Source organism: Gorilla gorilla, chromosome 3 (genome assembly GCF_029281585.2).
Source record: "Gorilla gorilla gorilla isolate KB3781 chromosome 3, NHGRI_mGorGor1-v2.1_pri, whole genome shotgun sequence".
Classification (NCBI taxonomy): domain Eukaryota; kingdom Metazoa; phylum Chordata; class Mammalia; order Primates; family Hominidae; genus Gorilla; species Gorilla gorilla.
The window spans coordinates 64,984,453-64,999,810 of NC_073227.2; the positions used below are offsets into that span (position 1 = coordinate 64,984,453).

At 35.2% G+C, this 15,358-nt stretch overlaps 1 protein-coding gene across 48 annotated transcripts in view; it reads right to left on the reverse strand.

Moving 5' to 3' along the window:
- Positions 1-15,358, reverse strand: part of ADGRL3 (adhesion G protein-coupled receptor L3) — an 860,164-nt gene that overhangs the window by 676,193 nt on the left and 168,613 nt on the right. For 33 of the 48 annotated variants that reach the window (XM_055385299.2, XM_055385305.2, XM_055385297.2 and 30 more), the window contains exon 2: positions 569-634. The exons of the other annotated variants lie outside the window; for them this stretch is intronic. The gene's annotated coding sequence lies outside the window, so the exon portion shown is untranslated. The remainder of the gene's footprint in view (positions 1-568; positions 635-15,358) is intronic. 48 annotated transcript variants of the gene reach the window in all.

The following is a 15,358-nucleotide window of genomic DNA, read 5'->3' on the forward strand; positions in this document are numbered from 1 at the left end:
CACTGCTTGAAATGTTTTATGCTGGACTTCATAAACATATTTCTGATAAATAACAACATAATTTTTTAAAGTAATTTGCTTAATATTAAACAACGTGTTGCTACCAAAAGAATATATTTTATTACCTAATATTTATATTCAACATTATGAATATGTAATTGTGTTAGTGTACATGTAGCAACTGAAAAAAAACTCAATATGGTTATTCTACATTAGTTAAGAAAGTAATAAAACATATGTGCCTTTCCGAAAAGGTGGAGACCTACTAAAACTTCTCTTTTTAGCTCATTTATTTTTCATATAACTGGAGTATATTTCCTCACAACAGCAATATTTTTAATTAGATCACTTATAATTTGTTCACAAGAAATATGATTTTTGGAAAATGTATAACAAGAAATGGCAATTTATTTTCCAAAAATATGTAAAATTCCATTTTAGTAACACATTACAAATATGCTGATGTTTCAATATGATAAAAACTCATAAAATAATATATTAACTTGAATGTAAATTTTTTAAATAAATTTTGAAATTATATGGTTGACAATAATAATCTACTAATTACCTTAATTTGCTCTTCAATTGCTAAAAATCCATGTTTTTTTCCTCCGATTTACCAAATTAAACATTTCTGAAAAAAAAGAAAAAATATTTAATTTGATGATGAGAAAAATTAAATATTGTGTTTTACGGTTACAGTTGTAGAACTATTTGAATATTTCTTGTTGGTTGTCAAGTCTATTATTTCCCACATCGCCTGAGGTCTCACAGCAGAACTATGGTATGTAGAGGAAATTTAGGGTGCAGATGACATATCTTCCTAGACTATCTAATTTATTATAATGTTTACTGGGAAAATTGATGGATTTGGTAGCTACAGATTTCTTTTCCTAATTAAAAGAATATAACAGTTTTTAATATAAATTTTGCTATTTCCAAGAAATGTCCCTATTTCTTGCCACAGGCTTTTCTAGCTAAGATACTGGGATTAGTCTTACCACTTTTGCCATTAGGTAACAGGCATAGAAAACAAATTGAGAAGCACCTTAGCACATCTAATCATACACATATACATACGTACACCCTTATTTATGTATACAGACACAAATGCTGTACTCTATTTATTCACAATAATCTAAATAAATTTGGGTTTTAAAAAATAGAAAGAAACAAAAATGTAAGTTTATTTAAAGGAAAGATTTATAGAGGCATTTGAGTTTTTATTTTCTTTAAATTACCATAATTTTTAAATTTTATTAAACAGATAATAAAACAGACTTTTTACACGCAGAAAATAGTATTATCCTTCAAAGTATTTTCTTTAGATATTTAATATTTTCTAATGGTTTTGCAACTGGACATATCAATTTTTGAATGTTCTAGTACGTCTATTTAAAGAGCTTTACACAAAGCTCTTTAGTTTTAGTTACTAGTTTTAGTGACTACATAAAGAGCTTTACACAAAGCTCTTTGTATTAGTTAATTATTACTATATTTAGTATTTATTTATGCTATTAGTGGTAGTATGCAATCAGGAGGTTAAGTAACTATATACATGCTAAACAGTGACAAAATCCATTATCTATTCTAGAATTTTGCCCCCAAATGGATAAAGAATGAGATACAGGGCAGAAAGTCAATAGCATAAAATTAAAGTTGAGCTCTACTTTACCAAATCACTATTGATTAAAATAAGATATACTATGATATAAAATGAAAACAAATTAGTGAAAGCTATTCACTAATAAAAGCGTTATATTTTGTTCAGGGACTTAAAAAATATTAAAGCAATGAAACTCACTGTATCTTTTGGAGTGAGTGTCCACTTGTATTTGCCCAATTAGTGAGGTTTTTGTACCACAAGAACAATTCAAGTTCATACTTGAATACCACACTTGACTGCTTGGGCAGGAAAAACAAATTTTTAATCAACTGCTTAAATTTCACTGGATGATCATTCTAGCATGCTCTCTCAATAATTATTGGCTGTCACTTTTTTCCCTGGTTTTTGAAGAACTGGCGTATCTCATCTTCAAATGTTCTACATATCTAAACAATCATGGGTTGTTCTCTACAGGTTTACCTACAATACTATCACCTTTAAGATCTTTTATTTTTTTCCCTCCCATCTGGGAAATACATTCTGACATCCAAGCATGACTAATTTCACAAAGTTCTCCCTGATACTACCAAACCCACTCCACCACAGATAAAACCAATCTTATCTTTCCTGACACTCCTATACCTCTTTGTACATTTCTCTATTTTGTTGAAAGCTACACTACAATATGAATTGCTAGAGAACAGAGACTGTGGCTTCTTCAATCTGTATCACCCCTCTCTAAGGAACCAAACACCTAACCACGCCATGAAATGCTGACTGGATAAACAAAACATTTCCATTTCTTAATTAAACACACACACACACACACACACACACACACACACACACACACACACAAACTTGTTTATTGGAAACTGTCTGTATTGGCTGCACATAAATTGAGACCAAAAACAAAATTACACTATTATATGTGTCTTTGAATTTCTTTGTATAGCTACCTTTATAGATTCTTTTTCTTTTTATAGGTAAGGACAGAGAATCTTCCATTTACACTTTGGCTATTCAACATCTCAATGCCTTTCTCAATTACAGCCACTTATGACACTTCAGAGTCAGCAGACAGCTCCAACCAAGGACAAGCTTACATAGAGCCACTTAGCCTGCTAATGAGAAGGCAACCAGGTGTGAGGGAAAACACCAGAAAGAAAAAGGCGAGCAGGAGGGTGAAAAAAATAGAAAAGAAAACTGCAAAAAGGGCAGGAACAGGTATTATATCAAATGATACTGTTCTATCAGTAAAAAGTAATATGACTGAATTTCTTTTGTAATTAATAAACTTGATCTAAAAGGGATCTTTTAAAAGGAGCTACTAGAAATATTGTTTTGAGCAATGTGATTATTTAGGAGCAAAGCACTGAGGAAAGACAAAAAATGTAATTTATTTTGGATAAAAATAAATGCCTGCAAATATATGTTCATAGCTTCATTACTTTATAGTTCCATATCGTTCGAAAGCGACATAAAAAGCAATGCACCAGAAATTATTGCAACTCACTCTAGGTCTTGAGAATTAGATGGAAATGTTTTGAGTTCGAGTACTAGATTGCTTTAATTAAAAATTAAAAGCTAAATTAATTTCTGCTTTAAATCAAACTTTGTAAAGCAATCACATATATAAGATCACAAAATGCAAAATAAAATAAAAATGACATTCAATTCATCAATTACAAAAAAACTGGAATACATGATAAATATGAATGTTCAAGGTACATTTTCTAATCCTAAAATAGAAAGTTTAAAAAGTAGAGAAACTTCATTGATTCATCAAATATTTACTCAATGCCAGGCACTGCTCTAGTTGGTATGAATTCAGGAGTGAACTGAACAGATGAAAACAGCACTCACAGAGCTAACCTCTGCATTCCAGTTGTGGAGCAGTAAGTGAAAGAAAGAGATAGATACATACACATACACACACACAAACACACACAGAAAATGTGAGTCTGTGTCTATACATATACATATACATACACACATTTTTACATATTTATAAAATATATTACTATATTACTATGTGTAATAGATATATGTATAAATAATTTACATACATTTTCTATTTATATGTAAAATTCTTACTTTTTTGGCAAGTTAAATTCACATTTAACCTTTAAAACAATTCTCTGAGGTTGGTATGGATATTAGTGGCAAGGCCAGAATTTGAAGGCAAAAAAGCCAAATTCAGACTCTACATCCTCAAGCCTTTCAAATAACATACTGATTATTACTGTCTATGTTTCTTACAGGGATGTTTATAACAAAAGACAGAAAATAAACTTCCCAAAATCAATATTTTAGAAAATGATCATCTCAGAATTTCATGACACTGATTACTGTTGGAAGACACTTTCACATTTTGGTATTAAAATAAGATTCCAGGAATCCCATTATAAATTAATGTGGAATTAAGATGGAAAATATGTTATTTTCTCAGTCCAAGTGACATTAATTCCAATATTATGTGGCATCACCTACTGAACTATCCAGTCAGGGTTCATGAGTCAATGAAGAAGTGACATGAACAAACATGTTTTTAAAAGACTATTGTGTTGTCAGTTAATAGATGGCTTTCAGCCTAAGATGACAGTGATATTTTTTAAAAAGGTCAGTGATAATTGAGACTTAAAAAACAACACAACGAGTTAGAGAAATTTTTATGATGGAGTATCTTTTTGTCTACAAAAGTTAATCCTTAAATCATTCTTAGAACTAGACAGTTACATATTAGGTATTAGTAATATAATTTTATGATTTGTGAAAAGCAGTATATGGCTTTCATATCCATCATTTCAATTTTTTTGGATGTTAAATAGGAAAATGTGAATCAATGATCTGAAAATAGACATAGTTATCACATTTACGACAGTCCACCTCCACAACTAGGCCTTCAAATGTTATCTTTTTACTTATGATGGTCAAATCCTTTTTCCAACTGCCCCCTTCAGGTCTCACCCGACTAGTCTATGTGTGATTTTCAAATATCTTCTACTTTGGTTTCTTATTGATAAGCATCATCTTGTGCCACCTCTCTCTAGATAGTGTTCAGATTGTTTTTTCATCTCTATTTCCAATATCATAATCCTCATCACTGTGTAAAATAGACAGAAAATAAATTTTCACCCTATTTTACAGATTAGAAAGCTATAATTCATGAATATTACCATGGTTATTACATAAATATTTTAAAGGCAAAAGTCCAAGACAATTTGTACTTCGTTCAACCGCCTGCCACTAATCTTGTCTCACTGGTCTATACACCTCAATAGTACCTCTCAGAACACCATTCAAGCCCCTCTCAAATCTGCCTCGCAAATGGTTCCCAGAACAACCTAAGACTTCATTTTTCTCATGACGATTTTCTGCTCAATAATCCACAAAAGCACTGTTTTATTTTTCACAGAGTCTGGTTTTCAAGAATTTATAAAGGATGAATACAATTTTTGTATTACAAACACCACTTTTTGACACCACCCTACTCCAAATAGAATTTCCATAACAGCGAGCTTGGGTTGCTGACTGGCACCTCAGACAAGATTATTCTGAACAGAGGCTTGTCAGCTAATGTGATCCCCTGTACACTTGTTCAAAGTTTTAAATACTGTGCTGAAGTCTCATCTTCCCAAAAAATTAGGCTCAACTGTTTTTGCACAAACTCATCTCTATATGCTTGGTAAACTTTAAATCAGTAGCACAAAGTTTAGTCCTAAATGCACCCATATTTTCTACCTGTTAGCCAATGGCCCCAAGAAAGGGTACTCCATTATATAAAGTAGCTGGGGGTAGAACTTTGAGAACAGCTAAATGAGTAGGCTGGCAAATAGTCTCCACAAAAATAAATGATAAAACTGGACAAAATTGCCAAAAAACAACTGTTTCCGGACTATAGAAATTAGCCAGTCATTTAACAAATTAGGAAATGTTTATCAAGAAAAACTACTGAACTTCTGGTAAGCAATGGGGGTCCTATGTCATTTTGCTTGGGAATTTTCCTGTCTCTCTCCCATCCCCAAATAGGCTTAATGTGAGATCAAAAAACAAATCTTAGTAAATATAAAAGGATGAAAAATCATATAAATTGTGTTGCCTAACCAAAACAGAATTAAATAAGAAATAAAAAGAAAAATAGATTTTGGAAATCCCTAAATATTTGAAAGTTTTAACATTTCTATATATCCCAAGGGTCAAAGATGAAATCACAAAAGAAATTAGAAAATATTTTAATTAAATGGAAGCAAAAGCACACCATAGCAAAATTTATGGGATGCGGTGAAAGCAGTACTCAAAGGCAAATTTATAGCTTTAAAAGCCTACATTAGAAAAGTAGGAAGATCTCAAATCAATAATCAAAGCTTCTACCTTAAACAAAGAGAAAAAGAAGAGTGAGCTAAATGCAAAGGAAGCAAAAAAAGAGGGAATAAAGGAAAGAATAGAGGAATAAAGGAAAGAAGGTGTAAACCTTACCAGAAGACCAATGTTAAAATGACTACTAATTATTTAAAGTCCCACTGATTATTTATTTATGCTATGAAAAAAAATCCCTTACCTTTTCTATCTGGTAGCATTTTCATTTTTAACATGAAAAATAGATGAAATTACTCTTAAGCTTCCTCCTCCTTGAAAAACATATAATTGATTTTTTGGTAATACTCAACAGATCTATAAAGGACATAAAAATGTACAACAAAAAGGAAACTCATAGGTTATTATTAGGGGAAAAAATGCAGAAAATCCAGAGAATGATCCTCAAACCTTAGTCAATATATTACCCAACAATTTTGCTTATAGAAGGCTGAGTTTCATATAAGGCTGAGTTTTGTTTATATAAATACTAAAATACATTATAATTGATGCAAGGAAGGGAAGAAATATATTGTGGTGACTGTCAGTTTGCCTGTCTGCATATATAAGGTAGGGTAGGATAGGACAGGATAGGAGGATGGGATAGGATATGATACTATACCATTCCGTACCATTCCCTACAATACCATACCATAGGATATGATAGGGAAGGTAAAGGCAAAAGAAGGGAACGGAAGAACCCGTGCTGAGGTGTCTTCTATATACCCAGCCAATGTGGTAACAGCTAGGAATAGGGCAGTGTAAACAGATACACATACAGTTCTTGCCCTCAGAGAAGAGATTTTATTAACATTAAAACCAAGGATTAGGTCTTTTCTCTATTTCCTTTAGTGCAGAGAACTATTCTTTCTCAAGTATCAAAAGCTACCCAAAGCTCCCACAGCTTCCATAGCCACAATCAATTCCTTCTTCAAGTTTAGCCGAGGATTGACTCACAGATGCTTCAAATTACTGCTAGTATCTAAGAACTATGTAGCCATTGTCCTATGACATAATAAAGGAGAAAACAAGAACTGCTGTGAATAACCCACCCTCAGGAAGAGTTCTAGCATTCTGCTGTAGATAGGAAAATAAGAAGCTTCTTATGAAGGGAGAAAAGATGGTAAAATACACAGCAGATGTGACTGATAGAGGCTTGAACAGACATCTAGAAAACGATTCAGTACAAAATGGAAATTCCATATGAGCAAGATGGACTAATGACCTGGGGCAGGGGGTTTCCTGCTCTCCTTTAAATACTTCTGCATTACAAGTAGTCAGCAGCCCATGTCTGTAACCCTAGGAAGACTTGGTGGGCGTCCAGGAAGATATTTCCTCAGCAACGCCTGCTCCTTTCTTTCTCTGCTTAAGAAATAGCTTTCAAATTATCAATATTAAAAAAAAACAGCATTTAATTTACCCTCTGTTTTTATCCCTCAAAATGGCTATGTTATGACTATAATTACACATGACAAGTGGTATTTGCATACTAATCATGGTTTCCAACTTCTATAATGGAATTACTAAGCTTCTTTCATTTATAATAAAATGTGACTACCCTCTATACTTTTAAATGGTAATTTTCTAGTAGAACATGCTGAAATCTACCCTGCAGTTTATATCATGAAATAATAATTCTTAAACAGTACATACATTTACATATTCTATGACAAAACAGTTCAAAACAATTGGAAGTTTGCTTTGCAAGTAATGAAAATATAACAATAATTTATATTTAAGTACTTAAGAAGTTTTAGGAAGAAGGGGATTACAAAGATCAATGTTCATTTGTTCAACTTCAGTAGCAATACAGTATATTTTAATAATAAATATTGTTCAAAATACAAGGGAGTCAAGTCAGGAAAGAAAACATGTGTTCTCAGAATTCCTGTTAAAATGAGAAACTACCACTCATAAAGCAAATAGATGATTTTCAATATATACCTGCAATTAAGTGACACTGATTGCTACTGCTTCTACAAATATGAATTCTAAACTCATGTATTTTTTTCTAAGATGAATATACAAAGAGAACATATAGACCCCTTGGTCTTTACAGGAGCTGTATTTTGGAAAAATTGTATATTAATTAATTCACTTTGAATGTCTTAGAGATATTTACCATTTACAGAGGCTCTATACTAAAACATTTTGAAATGTGTTGCAAAATAATCAGCTTTCAACATATATATTATTTAAGCACTCTACCATTGCTCCATCTCATTTCCTTTCACACTGGTTAAACATACCAAAATCTAACCTGAAACATGCATGCTGGGACAGTGTAAGTCAGAGTAACTTAGGGAGTCCGCTTGATGATTCATATGATAATTATCTCAGGGTTATGGATCTAGGAAATCTTGTCCCGGTTTATGTCCAAAATGTGAGCAAGAAATTTAAAATTTCATTCAAGCAGAAATGCTCTACCTAAGAAAAAATCCTTTTCTTTAAACATTTATTTATCCTGTCTTTAACCCTCCAGTTTTTAGTTCACAAAACTGTACTTTCTCTTCATGGTAAATTTAGAAAAATAAATTTAGTTTAATCTTGAACTATTAAATACAAGGAAAAATAGCCTAAGAACAAGTTATTGTGCCAACACATGCTACCAAATACCTTCTACAGACTCATGATAGATTTTTTTTAAGAGTTACCAAATTTTTGTAAACTTACACAGTTTCTGAATGTCAGTTCCAGAAAAATGATTTTTATGTCACATATCTAGAAGGCCAAATTGTCAGGTGATACGAATCTCACAAAAATCCAATATGCCAGAATCCTTACTGTTTTACTAAACACAAGAACCTGGCATCTAATGAAGTGTTCTCAGAGGTTTAAAATAGTTTGGATTGCCAAGCCAGACACTGAATCTCAGATGAGCTTTTTCCAAAAATCCTCATTCCTCTGGTCATTACAAAAAAAATCAATAAATGTATTCTAACTAAAGTTTAAAAAGCTTCTGAGAAGTGACCTCTGCCAAAGTGTTTTGGGAACATTCCAACTGTGCAGGGGGCAGAATGTGGGATCAAAAAGCAGAAAGAAGGAAATAAAGAAATGCTTCTGCACAAGTGAAAAAAAAAATCTGGCTGGAGGTCTGAAAGGGATTAACTTACATATCAAATATCAGATTTCCATTGCATTGCCATTCTGCTTTCTCCTTTTTTCTCTGCCCCCTTCCCACATTGCCTATAGTTCATCGCATGAAGCTTTATTTCTCACTTTGTCTAAGATTTCAAGCAGAAAATCTTCAGTACTGAGGTCTTAAAAATGTGCTTCATGTTCCACAGTAATAGTCCCTTATCTGAGACTCCAACATCTGGAAATCAAACCAATGTAACTTACAAGCCTGAATCAGAAAACATGTTTGTGAAAAAAAAAAGGCACACTGCACTAAAATTCAACTCAACTTCATGGAGAGGCCCTCAATCAAGACCTACTTATTCTTTCTTTCCTATACAGAGTTCTAACAAAGAGAAATCAGAAGAAGCAAAAGCAGAGTATTGACAAACTGACATCCAGAAGAAATACCTAAAGCTCTGAGGAAAACAGAAAGAACGTTGGAAATAGTTCTACTATTCAAATGCAAACATCTGCAGTGGACACTTGAATAGGAGGGATATTTGCCCCAACTTTTCAGAAATTTTTTCTACCCAAAGAATTCCCCCCACACCCACCCAAACAAGATCCTAGATAACTGACGTTTTACTCATACATGATTCAAGCTAGTCATAATAAGGTTAGGTAATACTGGTATTACAGAGAAGCAAAAGTTAACCCCCTTGATGAAGTTCAAAGGATTTGTGTATGTGTGGGTATTTTACTCTGCCTTTTGAGAACATTACTTTTAAGTATTTATATTTTATGTCTATATGTTATAGACATAAAAAGAAGAGTATATAATTCTACATTTTAAGTTATTTAGATATTGCATGCCTATTGGGGGAAAATTCATATCATCCTTTCAAATAAGGTTCATTAAAATTTTTTTAACCTGTTGCCTTTTGTAGGAAAAAGTTAATGCATCCATAGACCTTTTTAAAAATAATGGATGTTGCATACAGCTAGCAACACAACTCTTTAAAAAGTAAAAAAGCCTATTAAAGTGAAACAATACTTTTCAGAATAACAAAAGTCAAAAACAGCAAACTATGAAAATGATTTACCTGAATTAAAGTATTGCATTATTTTTAAATTTAATTGATGAATTTAATTTCCATTGTTACTAAATGTAATCAATTCGTTTTGAAGTATGCATTCAAGAGATATAAAGGAAATGATAATAACAAAAATTTCAACATTTTAACATTTTTTCTACTTTCCCCCTTAACAATGAAAGTTAAATTCTCAAATTCATATGGGATAAATATGCAAACATAATTTTATGTATATCTATAAATGAAAAATTGTTATGTCTCTTATTTCTTTAGGATACTATTTCAAATTATATGCTTATTACAATTTTAAGAATAGCATGCTGTGGTTATTACAATAAAAAATCAAGAGCAAAGATGAACTAGATATTTTAGAAAAAGCCACAGAGTTGGAGGAGCCAAGATGGCTGAATAGGAACAGCTCTGGTCTACAGCTCCCAGCCTGAGCGATGCAGAAGACAGGTGATCTCTGCATTTCCATCTGAGGTACCGGGTTCATCTCACTAGGGAGTGCCAGACAGTGGGCGCAGGTCAGTGGGTGTGCACACCCTGCATGAGCCGAAGCAGGGCGAGGCATTGCCTCACTCGGGAAGCGCAAGGGGTCAGGGAGTTCCCTTTCCTAAACAAAGAAAGGGGTGACAGACGGCACCTGGAGAATCAGGTCACTCCCACCCGAATACTGTGCTTTTCCGACGGGCTTAAAAAACGGCGCACCACGAGATTATATCCCGCACCTGGCTCGGAGGGTCCTACCCCACGGAGTCTCGCTGATTGCTAGCACAGCAGTCTGAGATCAAACCGCAAGGTGGCAGTGAGGCTGTGGGAGGGGCGCCCACCATTGCCCAGGCTTGCTTAGGTAAACAAAGCAGCAGGGAAGCTCGAACTGGGTGAAGCCCACCACAGCTCAAGGAGGCCTGCGTGCCTCTGTAGGCTCCACCTCTGGGGGCAGGGCACAGACAAACAAAAAGACAGCAGTAACCTCTGCAGACTTAAATGTCCCTGTCGGACAGCTTTGAAGAGAGCAGTGTTTCTCCCAGTACACAGCTGGAGATCTGAGAACGGGCAGACTGCCTCCTCAAGTGGGTCCCTGACCCCTGACCCCCGAGCAGCCTAACTGGGAGGCACCCTCCAGCACCTCACACTGCAGGGTACTCCAACAGACCTGCAGCTGAGGGTCCTGTCTGTTAGAAGGAAAACTAACAAACAGAAAGGACATCCACACCAATAACCCACCTGTACATCACCATCATCAAAGACCAAAAGTAGATAAAACCACAAAGAAGTGGAAAAAACAGAACAGAAAAACTGGAAACTCTAAAAATCAAAGCGCCTCTCCTCCTCCAAAGGAACGCAGCTCCTCACCAGCAACGGAACAAAGCTGGACGGAGAATGACTTTGACAAGCTGAGAGAAGAAGGCTTCAGACCATCAAATTACTCTGAGCTATGGGAGGACATTCAAACCAAAGGCAAAGAAGTTGAAAACTTTGAAAAAAATTTAGAAGAATGTATAACTAGAATCACCTATACAGAGAAGTGCTTAGAGGAGCTGATGGAGCTGAAAACCAAGGCTCGAGAACTACGTGAAGAATGCAGAAGACTCAGGAGCCGATGCCATCAACTGGAAGAAAGGGTATCAGCGATGGAAGATGAAATGAATGAAATGAAGCAAGAAGGGAAGTTTAGAGAAAAAAGAATAAAAAGAAATGAGCAAAGCCTCCAAGAAATATGGGACTATGTGAAAAGACCAAATCTACGTCTGACTGGTGTACCTGAAAGTGATGGGGAGAATGGAACCAAGTTGGAAAACACTCTGCAGGATATTATCCAGGAGAATTTCCCCAATCTAGCAAGGCAGGCCCACGTTCAGATTCAGGAAATACAGAGAACGCCACAAAGATACTCCTCGAGAAGAGCAACTCCAAGACACATAATTGTCAGATTCACCAAAGTTGAAATGAAGGAAAAAATGTTAAGGGCAGCCAGAGAGAAAGGTCGGGTTACCCTCAAAGGGAAGCCCATCAGACTAACAGCGGATCTCTCGGCAGAAACCCTACAAGCCAGAAGAGAGTGGGGGCCAATATTCAACATTCTTAAAGAAAAGAATTTTCAACCCAGAATTTCATATCCAGCCAAACTAAGCTTCATAAGTGAAGGAGAAGTAAAATACTTTACAGACAAGCAAATGCTGAGAGATTTTGTCACCACCAGGGCTGCCCTAAAGTAGCTCCTGAAGGAAACACTAAACATGGAAAGGAACAACTGGTACCAGCCGCTGCAAAATCATGCCAAAATGTAAAGACCATCGAGAAGGAAGAAACTGCATCAACTAACGAGCAAAATAACCAGCTAACATCATAATGACAGGATCAAATTCACACATAACAATATTAATCTTAAATGTAAATGGACTAAATGCTCCAATTAAAAGACACAGACTGGCAAGTTGGATAAAGAGTCAAGACCCATCAGTGTGCTGTATTCAGGAAACGCATCTTACATGCAGAGACACACATAGGCTCAAAATAAAAGGATGGAGGAAGATCTACCAAGCAAATGGAAAACAAAAAAAAGCAGGGGTTGCAATCCTAGTCTCTGATAAAACAGACTTTAAACCAACAAAGATCAAAAGAGACAAAGAAGGCCACTACATAATGGTAAAGGGATCAATTCAACAAGAAGAGATAACTATCATAAATATATATGCACCCAATACAGGAGCACCCAGATTCATAAAGCAAGTCCTGAGTGACCTACAAAGAGACTTAGACTCCCACACATTAATAATGGGAGACTTTAACACCCCACTGTCAACATTAGACAGATCAACGAGACAGAAAGTCAACAAGGATACCCAGGAATTGAACTCAGCTCTGCACCAAGCAGACCTAATAGACATCTACAGAACTCTCCACCCCAAATCAACAGAATATACATTTTTTTCAGCACGATACCACACCTATTCCAAAATTGACCACATACTTGGAAGTAAAGCTCTCCTCAGCAAATGTAAAAGAACAGAAATTATAACAAACTATCTCTCAGACCACAGTGCAATCAAACTAGAACTCAGGATTAAGAATCTCACTCAAAACCGCTCAACTACATGGAAACTGAACAACCTGCTCCTGAATGACTACTGGGTACATAACGAAATGAAGGCAGAAATAAAGATGTTCTTTGAAACCAACGAGAACAAAGACACAACATACCAGAATCTCTGGGACACATTCACAGCAGTGTGTAGAGGGAAATTTATAGCACTACATGCCCACAAGAGAAAGCAGGAAAGATCCAAAACTGACACTCCAACATCACTATTAAAAGAACTAGAAAAGCAAGAGCAAACACACTCAAAAGCTAGCAGAAGGCAAGAAATAACTAAAATCAGAGCAGAACTGAAGGAAATAGAGACACAAAAAACCCTTCAAAAAATTAATGAATCCAGGAGCTGGTTTTTTGAAAGGATCAACAAAATTGATAAACCACTAGCAAGACTAATAAAGAAAAAAAGAGAGAAGAATCAAATAGATGCAATAAAAAATGATAAAGGGGATATCACCACCGATCCCACAGAAATACAAACTACCATCACAGAATACTACAAACACCTCTATGCAAATAAACTAGAAAATCTAGAAGAAATGGATAAATTCCTCGACACATACACTCTCCCAAGACTAAACCAGGAATAAGTTGAATCTCTGAATAGACCAATAACAGGATCTGAAATTGTGGCGGCAATAATCAATAGCTTACCAACCAAAAAGAGTCCAGGACCAGATGGATTCACAGCCGAATTCTATCAGAGGTACAAGGAGGAACTGGTACCATTCCTTCTGAAACTATTCCAATCAATAGAAAAAGAGGGAATCCTCCCTAACTCATTTTATGAGGCCAGCATCATTCTGATACCAAAGCCGGGCAGAGACACAACAAAAAAAGAGAATTTTAGACCAATATCCTTGATGAACATTGATGCAAAAATCCTCAATAAAATACTGGCAAACCGAATCCAGCAGCACATCAAAAAGCTTATCCACCATGATCAAGTGGGCTTCATCCCTGGGATGCAAGGCTGGTTCAATATACGCTAATCAATAAATGTAATCCAGCATATAAACAGAGCCAAAGACAAAAACCACAGGATTATCTCAATAGATGCAGAAAAGGCCTTTGACAAAATTCAACAACCCTTCATGCTAAAAACTCTCAATAAATTAGGTATTGATGGGACATATCGCAAAATAATAAGAGCTATCTATGACAAACCCACAGCCGATATCATACTGAATGGGCAAAAACTGGAAGCATTCCCTTCGAAAACTGACACAAGACAGGGATGCCCTCTCTCACCACTCCTATTCAACATAGAGTTGGAAGTTCTGGCCAGGGCAATTAGGCAGGAGAAGGAAATAAAAGGTATTCAATTAGGAAAAGAGGAAGTCAAATTGTCCCTGTTTGCAGATGACATGATTGTATATCTAGAAAACCCCATCGTCTCAGCCCAAAATCTCCTTAAGCTGATAAGCAACTTCAGCAAAGTCTCAGGATACAAAATCAATGTGCAAAAATCACAAGCATTCCTATACACCAACAACAGACAAACAGAGAGCCAAATCATGAGTGAACTCCCATTCACAATTGCTTCAAAGAGAATAAAATACCTAGGAATCCAACTTACAAGGGATGTGAAGGACCTCTTCAAGTAGAACTACAAATTGCTGCTCAGGGAAATAAAAGAGGATATAAACAAATGGAAGAACATTCCATGCTTATGGGTAGGAATAGTCAATATTGTGAAAATGGCCATACTGCCCAAGGTAATTTACAGATTCAATGCCATCCCCATCAAGCTACCAATGCCTTTCTTCACAGAATTGGAAAAAACTACTTTAAAGTTCATATGGAACCAAAAAAGAGCCCGCATTGCCAAGTCAATCCTAAGCCAAAAGAACAAAGCTGGAGGCATCACACTACCTGACTTCAAACTATACTACAAGTCTACAGTAACCAAAACAGCATGGTACTGGTACCAAAACAGAGATATAGATCAATGGAACAGAACAGAGCCCTCAGAAATAACGCCGCATATCTACAACTATCTGATCTTTGACAAACCTGAGAAAAACAAGCAATGGGGAAAGGATTCCCTATTTAATACATGGTGCTGGGAAAACTGGCTAGCCATATGTAGAAAGCTGAAACTGGATCCCTTCTTTACACCTTATACAAAAATCAATTCAA